The sequence below is a fragment of the Euprymna scolopes genome, chromosome 3 (genome assembly GCF_053919585.1).
Source record: "Euprymna scolopes isolate OS-2025 chromosome 3, ASM5391958v1, whole genome shotgun sequence".
NCBI lineage: Eukaryota > Metazoa > Mollusca > Cephalopoda > Sepiida > Sepiolidae > Euprymna > Euprymna scolopes.
The window spans coordinates 41,387,905-41,408,012 of record NC_136484.1 but is presented as its reverse complement, the minus strand read 5'-3'; the positions used below and the strand labels follow the sequence as shown (position 1 = coordinate 41,408,012).

The following is a 20,108-nucleotide window of genomic DNA, read 5'->3' as shown; positions in this document are numbered from 1 at the left end:
GGTGAGCCAAAAATTTATGCAGATAACCTAAATTTATTAATAATGGCTAAACGAAAGATGCTGAGAGAAGGGTTAAATTGCTGCAAAGAAGTCTACATTAGAAATTTCAAAAATTTTGAAGCGAGATCATCAAACTGCGAAACGTTTCGTAATTGACAGCAAAAATGGAAGAAAAAAGCACAAAAGTGGCAGACCAAAGGTGACTGCATTACGAGATTTGAGAAAAATCAAGAGGAGTGTGCTAGCAAACCCACACAGCGCAAGCAAAGCTATTTTCGACCATGCAGGAGCGTTTGGCATCTCTAAAAAGACCTGAAATCAAATTTTGAAACAAACAGCGAACCGGAAAACACCGAAAAAAATATCCTTCTTTGAGTGAGATCAACTGTCAGAAGCGACTAGCATGGGCCACTAAATATTTGTAAACCAATTTTCAAAATGTTCTCTGGACTGACAAGGCTAGTGCAACCCTCGACAGCACTGACGGTTGAACCAAGGGATGGTTTCTTAAAGGCAATAGGCCACGCTTGCGATTCAGACGTCAACAGGGAAGAGGGGGAAGTGATGATTTGGGCTGGGATTATTGGTAATGAGATTTTTGCCCCTTTTCTTGTCCCTGAAGGTGTCAAAATGAATTCTGTGAACTACTGCAAGTTTTTGGAACAGAATTTATTGCCCTGGTTGAAATCACAAAATGATGCTGTCAACCAGAATCGTAATATTCAACAAGACAATGCCTCTAGCCATGCTTCTCGGTTAACAAAAGCTTGGCTTTCAGACAAGGGGATCTCTGGTGAACGTCTGATGGATTGGCCTCCTAAGAGCCCGGATTTGAATCCGATAGAGGATCTCTGGTCGATTCTGAAGAGGAAGGTTTACGAAAACGGGCATCAATTCAGCAGTAAAATAGACTTTTGGGAGAAGATTAAGTAAGTATCTTCTGAAATCACACCTCAACAAGTGCATAAATTAACATCATCTGTTGATAGGAGGTTGATGGATTTGATTAAGAATGAAGGAAAGCGTATAAAAGGTTAAATTGTTTTAAAAATTGTATTTTTTGTTAATTGTTATTTGAGCAATAACTGTGGTTTTCTTGTAATATCTTATCAATATATAGCACAATGTTTCAAATTAAATTATGTTTAAAAATGTTATTTATTTTGAAATAAATGTGTCCTGAAAACTCTTATGGCCTATATTACTTCCTGAAAAGTTTATTAAATCCATATTTTTCCTCAGAATATGATTATTTGGTTTCTGTTTTTAGGAATTTACTTTATATATTTGCATATCAAACAATGAGTAACACAGCTATTATATTGGACAATATTGAAGCATAAATTAACCAGTATATTCGTTTTGCAAACACTTTTGACATCCACAGTATTGATCAGAATTAAATATAAAAATCGATGAAGCTGATTGAAAATAAAATGTGTGTTTTAACAACCCTGGCCAATATTTGCTGTAAATCACTGAAAAAACAGATTTTCTGTGTAAAAATGATGTAAGTCTAAACAAAAATGAAGTATAATGGGGGGGGGGGTCACCTCAAATACACAAACGGAACGTTCAAGAAAGATTATCGCTACAGTCCTCTGTCTCTACTCTCGTTGCCTTCTCTCCTGCCTGATCGGGAATAATCTCCCAACACCGAGAAATGAACATCGTTTTATAGTTTCCATCTTCACGCACACACGAGATTACGCGAGAACGGACGAAATAAAAATGCTGACCGCCATGTTTGTTCTTCCTTTTCTTCACCTGAACTCACTCGCTGAGCACCCACGGTAAGACTTGTCTTTCTTGCTTCTAACCACATGCCTCCCTGATCTCAAGATCACATTTCGTAGTCTCTCATCCACTCTCTCTACTTGGCCTCTGTGGTGTCTCGTCCTCCTCCTGTGGCTGCACACTCCCTCCATTGCTTCGCCCTCCACTGGTCTGACGTCCATGGTAGAAATATCGACTTTACTTTATATATACAAAGATACAACTTTACTTTATATATACAAAGATCCATGGCAGAAATATCGACTTTACTTTATATATACAAAGATACAACTTTAAATCAACCAAGAAATGTATTAGAATTATTCTTCTGCTGGTGTTATCCAATGCTGCTGACCATTTCTTTCTGGTTTTGTTGTTGTCATATCGCAAATTAAGAAAATTATTATAATTCTATCAAAGCAGCCATCAATCGCAAGACAAGCACCAACGCGAAAAAAAAAGCTCATAAATTTTATCATCAAAGAAAAGGAGTAAAAGTCAAAAAATTCTAAAATGATTTCAAAATCTCGCCAAACATTATAAAAATAATCTTAAAATGTTTCATAGTATTTCGCACTTGTTAACTTTCCGATCTTCAAATCGTTGAATCAATTAAAAATTCGAGATTGATTGTTATTGAGATGCTGGTTGATCAACCTGTTTCACGTTAGAGAACAGAGTGACCCGTCAAAACTGTCAGCTATCGAATCGTTAGTCAAATTCATAAACCGTTTCTTGGAATCCGACTATATTTGGTAGAAATCTAACTTCAATCTATGTCTGATATCTCCACCAATTCTTCACTCGTGCATGCCCAACAGTCTTAATTTTATTAGCTTTCAATGATATGCTCTATGTATATATGTCTGTGTTGCAAGCATCCCTGGATATAAGGTACAAAATTTTCAATAACTAATACACTCCTCTCTTGGTAGTACCTTTATTTAGGCTGTGATGGCTCTATTCAGTTCAAGAATCCACTTCGAATTGTGTCGATAAACATTATCTTCGGAGGATAAGGTCCGGTAAGTGTGAAGCGCATACAGGATCACACATTCTACAAATGAGCACAGCCATTTTAGCAAGTCATTTGAAGTCTGAAGAATTTCCATGAAAACTTTAGTCTCTCCTTCAGAACCCCTCTTAATGACTCTTACATCATACTAAATTTAATTTAATCAACGTTTCTTTTCTCATATTTTAATCACACAATGGTACGTTGTGTGAAAATTTGTTCTTATTCTATACAACCACTTCTCGCTTACGTGTCTCTTACTCTTTCTCCCCCACTTTTTTAACAGTCGAAACTAATGAAACTAAATAGAAGATAGAAGATTCGAATAAGCAATAAAGAATATCACACATAATTGCTATTTCACTACTACGATTTAATAATATTTTGTTCTCTTTAAAATAACGCCTGTAAGAAAAGCCTACAGAGATACACATTTGGTGTATGTCATAAAAGACTAAAATTTGATGGGGTCCTGGATATGACCTTAGACTATATCCAGTGGTGAGGCTCCAGCTTGCGGGCTTTGGGGAGTGTGGAGCCATCCTTTAATTGCCATTGCTCCCAGGTCCACTCTGACCCGGAATGGTAGTACCTGTTAGGGTTCCAACTATGGGTTAAATAGAAACTGACTTGAAAACAACAAATATATTCTATTAAAAAATTTTTCTTCAAAATCTTTCGATTCGGCATTAAATAACCTGAAAAGGATTGATATGCCGTAAAACAAAAACAACCAACCATAAAATTTGATGGACATGTACGGCATTAATTTAAGATTATTTTTGCCTGGTTTGATGGCAGAAAGGGTTGTGAATTTTATTAACAATTCTATGGATGGCATATTTGGGAGTTTGGTAACTCTGTATAATAAATAATAGACAATCGACCCGTATAACATATTGAACCGTCTCTGAAAGGGGATCCTAGCCTGCCACCAATTATTCTCCTAGTAATTTATTTATAAAATCTTTTGTCATGGTATCTATATTCTTAACTGATTATCCATCTAAGTATTGACCAAGATCAATGTCACTTAACTTTAGTTATTTGAAGGGAAGCTGCGGGTAAATAGGATTTTATTACCTTTCAGACATATGCTGCAAATATATACGGCTGCCTTGCAAACACACTTGTATAGCATAAGAAATGCTAGACGATACTAGATAACCTTGCTAGCCTAGTTGAAGATCTTTACTTCAGGTTCGATGGTCCCAACAGGTGAACCAAGGACCGGCTGAATAGAACCTATCAGACGAGAAGTTATTGTCCCTTCAATGTTTTGCAATCTCTATATGTCTTGTAAACAGTCCCTTGAATGTCATACACACGTTGACATAACCATTGGACAATCAATATTCAAATACACATATATATAGTTATGTATACACACACAAGCCCAAATATATATACCGACGTTACATCCCCCTCTATATGATACCTGTATATAAGGTGCAAATTTTTTTAGTAACTTTAACACATTCCTCTTTTTACAATGCCTCGATTTAGGTCCTGATGGCTCTCTTTTTTCTTTTTTTCTTTTTTTTAACTCACCTCCACCCCCAACAAGGCGTATCGCCACATGGACGTAAGGGGCTACTATTTGGGACCATGCCTAAGAAAGATTAACAAGATGTTGGTTTACATTACATTTAAACTTCTTCATACCAGTACAATCAGGGAATCAGGTAGCAGGAAGGGAATTCAAAAGATTAGAGTCGAAATCTTTCTGGCATTTAGGCACCTCAAGAGTGAAAAGGTGCGATTTTGTTGTTAAGCAGGTTTGTCGGGGATATGTACACCAGGGAGGGAGGTACAAACGCAATGAGTTCATCAGAGTACATTCCATGAAAATACTTATAAAACAAGTACAGGGATGCAACATTGCGGCGATGGGACAGAGGTTGGAGCCTAGTTGACTTGGTGAGACCTATTAGATTCGAAACCATTTTTTAACCCTATTCAAGAGGGAGAAACTAGTGGTAGATGCACCAGCCCAGATGTGGCAACAATACTCCATACATCAGCGAATGGTGGCCTTGTAGATATACAGAATAATCTCAGGTGTGAGTAGTTTTCTAGCACCATAAAGGGAGCCCGCCACATCATTTTAGTTCAAGAACCCACTCGACATTGTTTTGATAAATATTTTTTTTGAAGTAACCCCATAGAAAAAATCTGGGAAAGATGAGATCCAGTGGGTGTGAAGGTTATACAAGATCACACTTTGACTAATGATCAACAAAAATCACTATCACTAGTTTCCCCCACTCTTTATCTGTGCCTAAACCGAAACGTAGATTCCATGAACAAAGCTTCTTTCTTAGAACTGCACGCCTATGGAGTTGTCTTCCGTTTTTCTGCTTTCCAGTTGACTACAATATGATTGTCTTCAAGTCTAATGTAAACAAGTTTTTGATGAGCCGTTCCATATAAGTAAACAAATTTACCGAATCTCCATTACTAACAGTTACTATATTGTCCAATTTCTACTGTACACTCTTTAACCCTTATCCTCGAGTGGCCTCTTGGCTCTGATAAGTGGTGATGCCTATGTAAAAAAACATGTGTACAGCCATTTAAACAAGTCATTTGAAATGTAGGGAATTATAATTGAAACATTTGTATTGCTTTCACAACACCTCTTGACTACAATCGAGCAGTGCTCAGTACTGACTAATACAGATGTGCACATCTGGAGTACATCACTGAACGACTAAAACTTGACAAGTCAGGCATAGACTGAAGATCATCTGCTAAATATGGTTTGATTTTGAATTTTATTAATAACTAGTAGCGAGACCCAACGTTGCCGGGATGGAATGATGAGCAATGAATGTTTCACACACACTTGTCATCGAAATAGGTGAAATCGCCCATTTTTCAATCAAATCCATTTGCTCTAGTTGGGGACAATTCACAATATATTGTCGCCTACATTGCACTGTAGAGAGCCTACTCTTGATTTTATAAAATTATTTTTATATATAATGGCTTGAAGTTAAGTTTTAAATACAAAAGTCAAGTATTATGGTGCAATTGTACTTTAAACAGATACCTTCATTTTAAATGCGTCTACCTACTGTTGATTTTATATGGAAGTTTCGGTTAGTGTGGTAATAAAACTCTTCAAATACATTCATGATGTTAGGCTATGTAAGGTGTTAACTTTGGTCAAAATCACCTGTTCTTTCTTTCTTTCATTGGATTATTTCGATTATCGATTATCGATACTTAGCAAATACATTTCAATACAAAACCCATGTAACAACACTGCCAGACACATAAAGTACCTTCGTGCGCAATTTCATAAAAATTGGTCCAGCCGTTTTGGAAACGATAGGGAACGAACTCACAGACGCACAGACATTTTATATAGTAGTAGAGATAGAGATTCAATGGATGGCATTTATTTTTTTTTTGGGGGGGGGTCATCCTGTATAATAAATGACAAGAGAATATTCTTTTCTATTGTTTTGACTCTCGAGTATATATCAGTTAATATCTTATATCCTTTTAGATAGAGTGATGTGATTCTCGATTGATTAACTGTGTTTAACTGTGTCGGATATATACTCGAGAGTCGAAACAATAAGTATATTCTATTGTCATAGCCTTAATCATAAATAATAATCAGTTTACGTGTATAACATACTAAACGATTCCCGATACATGACCTTCATCTATCGCTGCTTATTCTCGTAGCAATTTACAATAAAATATTTCATTATCACATCTCAAATTGATACTCATCTAAATACTGGCCAGGCTCAATTTCACTTAACTTCGGTGATAAAAATGGGAGCAGTATGTATTTTTTTTTTTTTTTTACAAGGAAGTCACTACTTATCAAGGCTTGAAGGCAACTTGAAGATAAGAGTTACTAAGTGTACGGTAGTCATTGGGACATGAGTATAGTACTCGTTAAAAATAGGAATTTGGTATGATTTGATTATTTAAAGGAAGAACTTGCTACATTGGAATTGAAGACGACCATATTGTAGTCAGCTGGAAAGTAGGTCAGCGGAACAGAGTCCTACAGGCAGGCAGTTCCAGGAAAGACACTTTGTTCATGGAATCCACATTTTGATTTAGGCACAGATAGAGAGTGAGGGAAATTGTTGATAGTTGTTTTAGTTAGACAAGTGTTTTTAGTGAAAGTTTGACAAGAGGGGATCATAGATTGAAGCTCAGACGAGCACTTGTCATGAAAATAACGATAGAACAGAAACAGTCTAGCAGCGTTTCTTTTGTGGGATAGAAGTTGCAAGGTAAGGAAAAAAGGGCTTCCTCTACCAGGTTTCAAAGCCGTTTTTGAATTCTGTCAAAGCAGAATAGGGGCTCTGAGCAGCTTTTGCCCAGATGTAGTAACAGTACTGCATCCTAGGACGTACTTGGCTCTGATACAAGTAGAGGATTGATATACCAGTGAGATATCTACTGGAGCAGTAGAATGATCCAACCATTTTTCCGGCAACCTTGATAAAGGATTTGACGTAGGTGTTCCATTTCAGATCAGAAGTGAAGGTCAGACTCAAAAGCTTATCAAAACATGGTGCTTCTCCAAGATGAGAGCCATTCATTTCAATTGGAATCAGATGAGGATCAGATCGTTGATGGTGGAAAGTGAAAAGCTTGGTTTTTGATGCATTAAAATTAAGCAGCCACCCTTTTCCCCATTGCACCATGCACTTCAGATCAGGAGAGAGAGAGAGAGAGAGAGAGAGTATCAAAGATCTTGGTCATTGTCAGCCTTTGAAGTGTTGCCATAGATGGTAGTGTCGTCTGTATAAATGTCTACAAACGATCTAAGAATGTGATTTGGGAGATCACTGATAAAGATCAGGATGAGAATGGGCCAAGATAAAACCCCGAGGGACGCTAGCATTGATACTATGACCTTTTGATTTCTGCCCATCAGCTACCTCTTTTATAAACCTATCAAAGAAAGGATTTAATAATTGAGAAGACGTTTCCAGCTACTCCATAGCTAGAGATCTCGTGAAGTAGGCCTTTATGCAATACCCTATCAAAAACCTTTGATATGTCAAGAGCAATTGCTCTAGAAACAAAGCCCCTGTCGAGAAATTCACTAATCCTGTGTGATATTACAGTTAGCACATCAGCTGTAGATCTAGCAGAATGGAAATCATATTGCGCATCACTGAGGGGGTTATTTTTTGCTGAGATAGTTGACCATTTCTCTATTTATCACATACTCTAGCAACTTACTCATGATGCACAGGAGACTGATTGTTTGTACTAAGAGGGAGATTACCAATCACCTGAATTTTTTTAATACGGGGTAGATTGGTGTAGTTTTACAAAGTGTTGAGAAGCATTTCTCCTTAAGATAACATTTAAACAGCTTTGTAAGTATGGGAGCTAGTTCTGATTGTAGCTTTTTAAGCCCTATGACCGGAATTCTATCAGGGCCATTTTTTTTTTTTTTTTTTGCTGAAATCAAGGTTTTTCATATTTGTACGTCACATAACATGTTTTCAGTAGCAGGAGCAAATATGAGGGTAGACAGTCCTCATCGCAAAAGGTAGAATTTATTGTAAAGTTTTTAGCAAAGAGTTTAGCTTTGTTGAATGCTAATGAGATTACCTCAGGTCGATTTATGATTGTCGAGATAGAGGAAACACCTCTGTTTAGGACCCTGTTTGTTATTTGCCAAAAATCGTGGGAACCAAGCTGCTGCTCAGCTACTTTGGACTTGACAGATTGAGAATATGCCTCTATCGCGTTCTTAATTACTCTTTTACAGTTGTTGTTGGCAGTCCTAAAGGCGCCTTTAGTCTCAGTACATCTATTTCGTTGAAAACAATGGAAAAAAGTGGTTTCTGTGTGCAGTGTCAGCGGCACATTATGGAGAGAACCACGGCTGGCTGTTAGGTTTTTGCTGGAATTTTTTAGAATGTATGAAACGGTCTATACCGACAGTTAACCATTCAGTCAAGTCTTATCTTATAGATACGTTCATTTTAAACATGGAACGCAGAGATATACCCGATATAAATGTACAAAAATTGTCCCAATCAACAATAGAGTATCGATATACTGTACGGTAGAGAGGTACATCTAAGGAATTATTACATCTGGTATTTATTTTAACTAAGACAACCGAGTGCTCAGAAGATCCCAGTGGAGACAGAACAGAGGATGAGTACAGTTTTTGGAAGTTGTAAGAAAAGGTCTTGAAGACTTGCCTAATGTCCGTCAGAGTCAAATACATGGGTGGGCCCTTGAATAATCTGCTTTAGGTTATAAGCAGTGGAAAAATTTGGACAGAATCTTCCCTCATTATTCGTTTTGTTTGAGTGGGCTACCCATTCAACATATATAGACGTGAATGTTAGCAGAGGGATGAGCAGACAACATGTGGTCAATTTTCTCAGAGATGCTATTAAAGGTAGTAGCTCTGCTGTTGTGGGATTGATAGTGGGCAAATATGAACGCAGTGCTGTGAGCAAGTGCTCCCTAGAAAGCAATTTGGGATCTTCTCTGGAGATGTCCCTACCACCTGAAAAGCCATCTCTACTGTAGGCGCATATTCCATGCCCTTATCGATCTTGGGGGTCAGATTTTGATGTTAAGTTAAAGTATCCTTTAATCGCAAACTTATCTAGAGAAACAATCAATCCAATGCCAGTTTCGCACAGGAAAAATATGCCAGGTTTGGCCTCTTGTAATTGAATTTCAACCTCTGGAAAGAAGACCCTTGATGTTTAAGAGGAAGACCTGGTAGAAGGAATTTACGTTGGAAGTTAGTATTCTGGGTTTAATCTTGTATTGTTTCTTGAGACTTTTCATCTTGAAATATGGAGATGTGTGGTGAATGTTATTTAGCATATAATAATTTTGTAGTCATTTGAACCAATTCCATATGCTTGCCTGAACAAATGCTAAGTGTCCTGAAAAATATATGTGTTAAGCAGAATACAGAAAATGAATGCAATAAGTTTTGAAATAAGTATTTGAACCAAACTCGCCGATTATATACTTCAGTCTATTCATCTGCATATTAACAAGTGCGACTGGTTCAAGAAAGGCTATTTGGCATGAAGAACTGATTGTTAATATTATGTAGACATCTGTCCGTTCCACCAGACACTGCCTGAAGTAATAGTTTCCATTCACAATCAGGTAGATTGAATCAGAAAAAGCAATCTAGAATGTGAGTGTTTAATTTGTCCGTCATTTAAATTCCACAAAGAATAATGTAAGTTGTTCTTCTTGAACTTTGTGTCCATTCAACTAATTTGATTATTTCATTTTGACTAGTCAAGCACAGTTGTCGAGATTCATTCACTGGACAATATCCAAATTAATGAGTTTCCGTAAAAAAAAAGGAGAGAGAATTTTGGTTTAAATGTCAGCATCAGTAGTACAATGTAAGTCTTCCAAAACTACCATCATAGAAATCTATTATATACATCTCACCTGTCTGCTTAAATGTATGTATTTATGTATGTTTGTATGTCTGCCTAAAACTTTTCACAGATGTGACGGATTTTCACGAAATTGGTATCGTTTTGAAGCTCGAACCTTCGGACGACAAATATCGAAAAATTGTCTAAAAACATTAATTCTGTCACTCTAAACTGGTTACTTTTCTACAAGTAGGGGTCGCTTTTTTCGCCGATATTTTCGAAAGTCATCCCCTCTTTTTGATTGACTAACCTTAATTTAAACATTCGCCACTTCCGGTTTGGCGATGGACGCAATAGCAAAGATGGCACTTTTTTTCACGTTCTTTTCCTCATTTACGGTACGGGTTCGAGCCTGCCTGCTTACTACCACTTTTTTTGTTTTTGCTCATCACGCACCTCCAAACACCCGAACAACGTCAGGCACCCAGGCTAGTCTATAATATAAATTTCAGACGTCGGTTTGCGCGCGCGCGTGTGCGTGCGTGCGTGCGTGCGTGCGTGTGTGTGTGTGTGTGTGTGTGTGTGTGTGTGTGTGTTCCTATGTCTTGCTAAAACATTTGTCAGCCGCATCAGACCTTGTCCAAACCGGTGCCATGTGAAAGGTCGATCCCTCGACCGTAGAATATACGAGAATTAGAAAAAAAAATGGTCAATTATTTCATAGAGTAATAAAGTTTAAAACGAAGGGAGAGTCAGTGAAATTCTCTTTTTTTAAACGACTTCTAAACGACTGCGCATGCGTCAAGCATTACTTTTTGAATTGGTTTAAATAAAAAGAATTCCAACGTTATTTTGCAATCAGCGTTGTGGGCCAGTGGATTAGGAGATTGCTTTGTAAGCTTTAGTTTTGACGTTTGACGGTGGTCTTTTTTTAACCAGCGTTGTTTTGTAACTTTTTATTAAAATTAAATCAAAAAAACAATTTCCTTATTTCGATTTTTTATCAGAGGTTTAAATAAATTGAAGGTTAAAAGCAAACAAACTTTATATCGTTTACATTTTTTATTTTACAGTTTTAATAATTAAATAGGGTTAGAAGATTTTCATTTGGCATTTTTTTTAATTAAAACAAAACATTTTTGTTATTTTGAGGGTTATTTTTTGACATCGTAAATACTATTTTTTTTCTTTTAACGTATTAAGTCATAACTAATCATTTTATAACGGTTATTTAGGTTAAAACAAATTCTATTTTGTTATTTTTAAAACAGAATTATTTTCAGTTTGTTTTCGTTGCAACAGACCGTAACAAGAAATCTTTCTTTTTTGTGCAATTAAATTTTCATGTTTTTATCCGTTCTTTTATTTTTTGAAATGGCTTATGGAGTTAGCAGCTGTGTCAAAACCGAACTTCATAAACGATTTCTAAATGACTGCGCACGCGTCAAGCATTATTTTTTTAGTTAGTTTGAATAAAAGAATTTCCAACGTTATTTTCCAATCAGCGTTGTGGGCTAGTGGATTAGGAGGTTGCTTCGTAAGCTTTAGTTTTGATGTTCATGTACACCTAACGGTGGTCTTTTTTTTTTAAACAGTGCTGTTTTGTCTTTTTTTAAGGGTTATTTTGTAATTTTAACCGATAATTATGTTAAAATGAAAAACAATTTCTTTATTTCGATTTTCTTTTGTCAGAGGTTTAAGTAAACTGAATAAGTTTTTATTTAAAATTTTAATCCAATGACGATAAAAACACTTTCCATATACATTTATTTCTTTTTTACAGTTTTAACATTTAAACAGGGTTAAATATTTTTATTTGGCATTTTTTATCGGCGGTTAATTACATTAAAATAAAACATTTTTCTTATTTGAAGGAGTACGTAATGTGATTTTTTGATATCGTAACTGCTAATTTCTTTTTCTTTTAATACAAATTCTACTTTGTTATTTATAAAACTGAATTATTTTCAGTTTGTTTTCGTTCCAACAGACCGTAACGAGAAATCTTTTTAGACTGAGGCAGCATTAAAGAAGTTCGCTTAAGTGCTCAATATCTGGAGAATAGCTTCTTATCTTCGTATCTTTCTTCTGATGGGGGGGGGGGTCGCGTACTTTTTCTTTTTCTGGGCGATTACATTTACATGTTTTTATCCGTTCTTATATTTTTGAAATTGTTGTGGGGATAATGATGGAGTTAGCAGCTGTGTCTAAACCGAACTTCATGTCCACCCAGGTAACGCCGGGTATCCATGCTAGTCATTCCTAACATTCACAATTGTTTCCAAATTTCAACTGTTTAGTACTAATAAAATGCACTGACTTGTCCACTAAATATCAATTATGAATGTCCAACCATCTTTTGTTTATCGCCATTCAATGATCATCATCTAATATATAAAAAGCAAAACGTGTGTGTGTGTTTGTATGTCTCGCAAAAACTAGTCATATATGAATCCAAAAATTCTATTGTTGACATTGATTTCCTCTGTATTTTCCTAGTTGTTATATAGTCATTTAATTTGTAACAATTCTCTTCTTCCGTTAATTTGTACGATCCCGTGCAGACAGAAGGAGTAAAAAGAAAAGAAAAAAAAAGAAATGACCGCCTTTTTATATGCATACTCAATATGCAAATGAGATGATTCCGGTTGCATATAAAATAAGAGTCTGATTTTTCAGAAGGGTGGATTTTGGGATTGACTATTGAATTGGCGAGTTGTGTCAGTTGTGTGGCTGTGTGTCGTGTTTTGTAGTTGGATTTTGGACTTGACTATTGAATTGGCGAGTTGTGTCAGCTGTGTGCCATGCTTTGCAGTTGGGGGTTTTTGATAACAGAACGTAGAGTATTAGAAAGATATCGTTGGTTGGTTGTTTTTGTTTTACGGCATATCAACCCTTTTCAGGTTATTTAATGCCGAATACAGTGATTTAAGAAAAACGTTTTTATAGAATGTGGGTTTTTTTTCAAGTCGGTTTCTAATTAACCCATAGTTGGGACTCTAACAGGTACTACTACTCCGGATTAGAGTGGACCTAGGAGAAATGGCAATTAAAGCTTGGGCTCATCATTGCATATAGTTTAAGGTCATATCCAGGACCAGAAAGATATTGGGTACTTAAGTTACGTGGTTGTGGAACACAAGAAATTGTTTGTTATTTATCTGTCTGTCGATCTATCTATCTATCTATCTATCTATCTATCTCAATCTAGCTATCTGGTGAGGTAAACAAGAGATAAGATGTGAAAATATGTTTTGATAAAAGTTGTCAAAACATTATTCAGATATAAAATGGACAAGTTATACCGGAAATTCTAAAACTAGCCGACCAGAAGGACGTGGTTGTTTCCACGTGATCAGGTTGGCTGGACATAGAGTCGAGTTGGAATTTCGATGTAAAGAAGAGCGGACGGGTTAACGCCTGAGGTGTTCCTACCAGAGAATGGCAATGAGTTTCTTAAACATTTTTCGTGGGGTTAAAGTACACTACTTCCGTCCATTGATCTGTTTATCTTCGCTTTCTGATTAACTGCTACATCTTCCTGTAATGGAAGAAAGATCGATACCATTAAACGATTTACATGTATAACGTGACACTGTGCAAAAGCAATTATATCTGAGTGAAGTGTATCTATGAGAAGTCGAACGTTACGACTATGCAAGCATCGTCTAGATAACTTTCACGCCTGGTTAACGACATGAAAAAGCAAAATAAAAACGTACATTAGCGCTGACCATTTGCAAATTAACCAATCACCAGTTTAAGAATGATTCTGATGAAAGGTGAAAAATAAGTCATAGAACGAGAAACAAGCAAAGACAGACGCCGAGAGATGCAGATGGAACCAGAAATAGAAGCAGATAACAGATGTATTCAGCTAGTAATTCTTAATAAACACCTCTTACGGATCTCAAAGAACAATTACCATTTTTTCACTTTCTCTAAGAACTTAAACTTCTTTTCAACATACATTTTCCCCCCACACAGTTGCACATAATTCGTCCCATTTTGGGAGTCTACCACTGGCATGAATTAATTATTTAGCAACTCGCCTGGGTGCCCGGCGTGGCCCGGGTGTTTGAAGGTGTGTGTTGAGCAAAAAAAAAAAAAAAATGGTAGTAGGCAGGTAAGCTGGAACTCGTACCGCGAAGGAGGGAAAGAACGTGACCCCCCCCCAAAAAAAAAGAACGTGACGTCTTTGCCGTTGCATCCATTGCCGAACCGGAAGTGGCGAAGGTTTAAATTAAGGCTAGTCAATCGAAAAGATGGGATGACTTTCGAAAATATCGGCGAAAAAAGCGACCCCTCCCTGTAGAAATGTGCCCAGTTGAGGGTGAAGGAATTAATGTTTTTATCCAATTTTTTTTTATATTTGTCGAACGAAGGGTCGTGCTTCAAAACGATCCCGAGCTGGTAAAAATCTGTCGCATCTGTCGAAAGTTTTAGGCAGACATACAACCTTACACACATACATACTACGTACATTTAAGCAGACAGGTAAGATTTATAATATAGATTATATTAAATATTATATTTTCGAGGTTGGTCATATATCTCCAACAATAATAAAACTAATAGGTATTAGACATCAATTAAGAAATGTCCCCCAAATTTCAGTTTTAAAGAGTTTTAGGTGAAATAATGTGTGAATAAATAAGTTACGATACACCATCGATGATTCCAACTTGGAATTTATATCCGATTTCGTATCGTGTTAAGTAAAGAAAAAAATATAATATGCCGGTCGTAGGATGTTACGACCGAAATGGCAAGGTAATCCTAGGTTCTTTGATCAGTATCGTCGCGAAATAACCCAGAGCAAAATTCGACAAGACAAGAAAAAAATGACCGGACATAACAAGATTATACATATGTATTTATATATACATCACCTATTTTATTGTGCAATAAAATTCAATAAACACAAAACAAAACAAAGTGCAATGTCCCAATGGGTCAAAAACAAATGATGCAACGGAAGGAAGTTCGTTAGTTAACAAATGTCTTTCTTTCTTTTTCTCTTTTAAACAAAAAATAGAATGCAATGTCTCAACGGGGCAAAACAAAACCGTGCAAAAGAAAGAAGTGCGCAAGTTAACCAATGTATCATTTCTCTCTCTCTCTCTCTCTCTCTCTCTCTCTCTCTCTCTCTCTCTCTCTCTCTCTCTCTTCTTTTTTTTATATTATATTCAGATATTTAGTCAAATGAAAACAAATGTCTGAAGATTTGAGTTCGGCTATTCATTGGGAGAGGACGGAGTCGGGATAAAAAAGGGGGGGGATTAATAATCACAGAATGCTTATTTCTTAGAAATGGTATAATCCGAATGAGATGAATGATCCACAAAAATAAAATATTCAAGATAGGTCATCGTCCAATTCCGAGATTCCCGGTAACACGTCCATTCTTCGCTTTGCAGTAAACATGATTCTTTGAGGTGTCTGCTCTTTTTTTTTTGCTCTATCGATAAATTGATACAAGCATGCTGACCCTTTATCCCGTGCAGCTTTCTCCAAATTGAGTAAATTAGGATGCGTGGGGAAATTTAACACTTTCTTCACCACGGATTCTGTCATACCCATTTCGGCGGTTGATTTCAGAATCAAATATTTTGCATTATTTTTTTTTTTTACACAGTGATCACCACTTATCAAGGCCCGAAAGCCACTCAGGGATAAGGGTTATTGCAATCTATATTCGTTAAACATTAAGTAAACAAGATTCTCTGAAATTCACTCCCTCAGTAAGACCTTTTAAATTTAAGCCTTAAATTTTGGAAATTTTCTAGAACCAAGATAATGTAATGTATTTCGATTAATGTCGAAATAAGGATTCAATACGTAATGTTTAGTATCATTATATTTTGATTTTAATCTTTGTATTGAAGCATAAAAGTGGTTCAAGACTGTGCGGAGAATTATGGATGAATTCTTGACGAGTACTTTTCTCGTATTATTATAACGTTTTCTTTTTATGAATTTCTTTAATTTCCGTTCATTGCAATGAAAAAAGACACAGTAGAGGAAAAAAATCTATTTTTAATTTTTTAGTTTCCAATCTGCCCAAGTAAGTAAATATAAAAATAAAACAAAATTGTTTAAAGCGATTCTAGACACGATCGAATTAATTGAGAAATTTTTTCTTTTTTGAGTATTTTTTTTCTATCAAAAACATTATGAAATATTAATAGTCTTGACTATTTTTGGTTAGAGATTTTTGCTTATTTTTTTTGTATTTTTATAGTTTACGGTTTAATATCATGCGATAATAAAGCTTCCATTGGTCCATTTTTCTTAGTAATGAAAACCTGTCTTCCATTAAAATCAGCATTGAAATTATTCTTCTTAACTTCAAACACATTTCTTTACGAAGGAGTCACCGCCTATCAAGGCCCGGAGGCCACTCGAGGATAAGGCTTGATGAGTGTACGGTAGTCAATGGGATAATATCGTAGTAATCGTTAGTAGTGGAAATTTGGTAAATTGCATTACTTAAGGGAAACGGCTCATCAAGAATTTGTTTATGTTGGACTTGAAGACGACCATATTGTAGTTAGCTGGAAAGTAGGCAGGAAAGCAGAGTTCCATAGGCATGCAGTTCTAAGAAAGAAGTTTTATTCGTAGAATCGACTTTTAGGTTTAGGCACAGATAAAGAATGGGGAAATTATGAATAGTGGTTTCAGCTAACCGAGGGAAACAGCAATAGATAGAAACTTGGAATAAACAGATAAAACTGCGTTTAGAGCGCGTTAAAGATGCAAATATTCTTTTTTTTAAAGAAATAAGAAAAATAAGATCCAATTTCTTTCCTTTTTTTTTTTAATCATTAATTGCCTTGGCGCTTTTTTTTTTTTTTTTGCTTAAAGATTAACATGCATACTAACATAATAAGAAATGTTTCAACTTTTAAAAGAAAAAAAGGAACAAGAAAGTAGGAAAAAATTGAATAGTATTTTTCTTCCTTCTTTCGATAAAATATTTTTGCGTCTTTAGCGTGCTGTAAAAACGGTTTTATCTGTTTATTCAAAGTCTACATGGAAACGTGTGTACCGTTAGCATCCATGTTGGTAACATTTTACAACTTGTGATATCTTTTTTTTATTTTATTACATTTTCACCCCAAACAAGACACATTGCCATTTTAATAGGGGCCTACTACCAGGAACATAAGCTGCAGTGGTATTATGTAGGGAGTTGGGCAGCAAGATGTCTGCTCACATTACACTTGAACTTCTGCATGTCAGTATAGTTGGGGAAGCAGGGACCCGGAAGGGAATTCCAAAGTCTAGCAATTCTGGGAAAGAAACTATTGGAGTAGAAAGCTCTCTTACATCCAGGATCTCTACTGTATAAGAGTAAGATTTAGCTGCTAGTCGGGTTTGTCGGTAGTATTTACGTCGAGGGGATACAAATGCTTGCAGTTCAGCAGAGCATTCACCATTAAAATAGTTGTAGAACAGGCAGATCATTATACTTTTATGGTTTACTTCTTTACAGTCACTTTTTAATTAACAAGGCCGATAGCCATTAGTCGCGTGCTCTCGTATAATGAATGAATGTGTGAATGTAGGATTGACATGAAATTCTTAAAGATAAACTAAAATGACCGAAAAATGGGCTGAAATGACTTAAATAAATAAAAAGTAAATGACTTTAATGAACTTAAGAATGACTTGAATGCTTAAAAAATAACTGGAATCCTTCAAAAACAACCTGGATGATCTAGAGAATGACTTGAATGGCTTTGAGACTGACTGGTTGTAAAGTGGGTGATCATTTTACATTAAATTAATACAGAAAAATGATCCCCCACTTTATATTACAAAGATAAGTACAGCATGTAGTAAGAACAGATACTACACTTTGATCTTGGCCAAAAGGCCAAGAAAAGAGTATTTATTTGCTGCCCCACCGAGCATATTAGGCACAAGGCCGATTTTTAATGTGAGGAGTGAAGGGGAAATGGGGACCAGCTCCCCGGGGAGTAAGGGAGCTGGATAGTGACAATTGGTATGAAGGGTTGCACCTACATTGACCAAGGTCTTATATGTGGGGTTGGTATTTATTTGCTTCCTCACCGAGCAAATTAGGCCCAAGGTCGATTTTTACTGTGAGGAGAGAAGGGGAAATGGGGACTAGCTCTCCGGGGAGTAGGGGAGCTGGATAGAGACAATTGGTATGAAGGGCTGCCCCTACATTGACCAAGGTCTTATATGTGGGGTTACCCCCACATATGGTCTTTGCTTGCAGTATCTGCCGGAACAGATACTACACTTTGATCTTCATATATAATTTATTTCGAGAAAATGAAAATTACAATCAAGATAATTCAATGTAAAATCAAAATAAATTAAAAGTAAAATCTCCAAAAGACAAAACAAATTTAGGCACAAGGCCCTATAAGATCTGGGAAGGTGAGTGTTGTAGGGTCTTTGTAACTAAAGTGAAAATGGAGTCTTTGGCGACTTTACTCTTGACTTGCAACATTTACCACAATACCTCATTCACTCTGTGGACTCTAAACTAACCCATGAAAACCCCAGAGTTTTTGCAAGAAAGGATATATATACAATTTCTTTGTGTGTGTGTGTGTGTGTGTGTGTGTGTGTGTGTGTGTGTGTGTGTGTGCGTGTGTGTGTGTGTGTGTGTGCGTGTGTGCGTGTGCGTGTGTGTGTGCAAATTTTTTTATTATTATTATTAAGATGTCTGTGTGTGCGTGTGGAAAAAGTTCAATTCAGAAAAACTTAAAAAGCTAAGAACAGCATCTATTAACAACAGACCTTTGATCTTAACCAAAAAGGCCAAGCACAAAAGTGTTATGGACAGAGCGACCGACAGACCGACCGACCGACCTATCTCTACTCAAGATTTCAACTCTATGCATGCATCTTCGATTTGTTGCTTGACTGACGTCTTTCTGTTCTGCACGACGTCTTGACAACTGGCTGCTGTCATGTCACTGAAACAAAAGCTATCTAACATGCTTTCTTAATAATAAAGAAGAATGAATTCCACAGCTGTGTGTTTTAGAAGATAAAAGAGTTATAGTCACTCTTCCAATTAAGTTTCTATTTACTTGCCTCCCCACGAGGTCGGTTTTTTATGTGGGGAAAATCCAACTCCCCAAAAAGGGGCACTCTGAATAAGAAACAAAATAAAAATTGCCGCATACTAGAAGGATTTCTCCTTCACTGATCGAGGTCAGAAAATGTGAAATGTAGTATTAGAGCAGATACTACACTTTGCTCCCAGCCAAAAAAAAAAAATACATGTAATTGCATAAAAGAATTGGACTTACCTCACAAAAATATAACGCACACAATTTATTTAAAATAGAAAATATAAATGGTTAAATGGTATAAAACGCTAGCATGGCCTGGGAATGAGGGTTAATTTTACATTAACTTCATATGCTAAAATAATCAGTCACTTTAAATTCTAATATAATGTTGTTGCTGTTTTGTCTTCAAGCAAAGTTATTCACAGTTTCACAGTTTAAAAAAAAAGTAGGATCTCATTTTTTTTTACGGAAGGAGGTAACCGAGGGTGTTAAACTACAATAATATCAGTACTTTTAATATTTTTATTTATACATTCAAAATAAGGTATTTAATTAGTTACATAATACTGAAGAAGTTATTTATTTAATTTTCACGGGAAAAGTGAACATAAAATAAAAACAAAATTAACATTACAACCACATCATTTTAACCATTCTCTCCCACTCGCTTTATTTATCATTAGAGAGTTTAACCGTTAAAGCTAAGGAGAGAGGGAACGAAGAAGAGAGTTAATTATGTTAAACATCTTGTTTAATTATATTATCGTTCTGTCAGACTATTTATGATATACCTGATCGTGAGGGCACTCTGCCAAGACTGCTCCAATCTGATCTTAGAATCCCGTGAGTCTTGCATATATGATTAATGCATAGCAGGGGGCG

The 20,108-nt window shown here is 36.0% G+C and overlaps 1 pseudogene; it reads right to left on the bottom strand.

The window, feature by feature from the left end:
- Nucleotides 1-17,929: 17,929 nt before the first annotated feature.
- LOC145263919 (U2 spliceosomal RNA) lies at nucleotides 17,930-18,058 on the bottom strand (annotated as a pseudogene).
- Nucleotides 18,059-20,108: the final 2,050 nt, after the last annotated feature.